This window comes from Arachis duranensis, chromosome 10 (genome assembly GCF_000817695.3).
Source record: "Arachis duranensis cultivar V14167 chromosome 10, aradu.V14167.gnm2.J7QH, whole genome shotgun sequence".
In the NCBI taxonomy this organism is placed as follows: Eukaryota; Viridiplantae; Streptophyta; class Magnoliopsida; order Fabales; family Fabaceae; genus Arachis; species Arachis duranensis.
The window spans coordinates 27,285,947-27,287,877 of NC_029781.3; positions in this window are offsets into that span (position 1 = coordinate 27,285,947).

Here is a 1,931-nt window from a genome sequence, read left to right on the forward strand (position 1 = left end):
TAATGTTAGTTAAATATTGGATATATGTTAAATATAGTATATATATAATATAATAGTTATTTTGTTTTAGAAAGAATAAAAATAGAAGATAGTTCATTGATACGCAGGCCATATTGTTGGGTTTTCCAATGGCTTAAATATTGCTCTATATACTTTTTTTATCTCATCCATCCTGTTTATCTCATGAATATATTGTTGTCAATCAAGTAGTTGGTTCGCACAACATGCAAAGATATAACAACAAGGAATTTGATCCATCTAAAACCTACCACAATCACAATGTCGTCGATGGAGATTCACTGCATACTCCATACCGCTGGACATATCGTGCACCTCAAAGATCTCATTCTGTCTATCAAACAAGTTAACTTGGATGTTCTCCACTACTTACTTTTTTAATTGAAGTCTGTTGATCGTATATTCAGAGAATACATGTCTTGCATTCTTTCGAGCCTCAGCCTCAGCTCTCTTTCTAGTGAATAACTCATTTAGTCTGTAAAACGTTACTTTGACAAGTGATGTGATAGGAAGATTTCGTGCCCCCTTCAATACCTAATTGATGTACTCTATTGTGTTTATGGCCATATGACCCAGCGATATCCATTATCAAATGCCAAAATATACTACTGTCATGGGATCCGATCGAGCCACTGAGTGTAAGCCTCATCATGCTTACATAATCTTGCATACTGTACAATAAATTCACGCACAATTCTACAATAACCTGTAAAAGAACAAGAAAACAAAAATAATAAGTATCACCACATAACATGAGCGTCAGTATTTTATTACAATTTACGTAATCATATTTACAAATCAACTTCTGTAGATACGGTGTCTTGAAATTTCTCAAGAAGTTGGATGCTATGTGCCTAACACAAAACATGCGGCTAGCTCTCGGAGGCTCCCATGATTTATTACTACGTGCTATTGCTGAGGTAATAGAGTCGTGTCAATCAGAGATAAGCCCAATACCATCCCGAGTCACCACATGTGTGTGCAAATGAGTAAAAAAGAATTGGCACGCATCAAAAGTCTCACCCTCAACAACGGCAAATGCAAGAGGCACAATATTGTCATTACCATCTTGAGAAACTACAACTAAGAGAACTCCTTTGTATTTGCCATACAGATGTGTGCCATCTATTTAGACAATTAGTTTGCAGCTCCTAAATGCTCTAATGCAAGGATAAAAGCTCCAAAGCACCCGTGTCAGTATCCTAATATCCTAGGCTCCGTTTGTTTGCTGTCTTAACCAGCAATAGACAGAGACACAAAGACACAACAGCACATAGATATGAACATACACAAATATTTTATCTTGTTTGGCAACATTATATATAACAGTACACTGGTATACACAAATTTATCAAAATGACAAATTTATCATCACCAGTAACACCATTGTATCCATAACTACCATCATCTACAGACACTATCACCATCTACTACCACCATCACTACCACTATCAGATTTATCATCTTCATCATAATCTATAATTACCAAAAAATCATTGATAATTTTTTTAATAATCATCATTTATCTCCAAAAAAAAAAAAAGAAAAAAGACAAAGAAGACAGAGGCAATAATCACAGTAACTATAACCAAAATTAAAAAAAATCACAAGAGAATGAAAGAGATGAAGGAGACGGTGAGAGAAGGATTAGAGGAACGTGTTACGATTTTCTGGGCACGAGCGTTGGATGGCGACAATGACTTGTTGTGTCGAGAGGGTTGGATGCTGCTGCAACTCGCTATGAGTTAGACAATGTTGTGACTCTGTGTCGCGAGGGATGGACAGCGAGGGCGACAAATCTGGACGAGTGGCAGCAGCGATGCAAATACAGCACAGATCCGAGAAAGCCGATAACAAAAGAGCGTGGAGGAGACACAAATTTAAGAATGCAACAAAGAAGAGTTTGGCGAGAG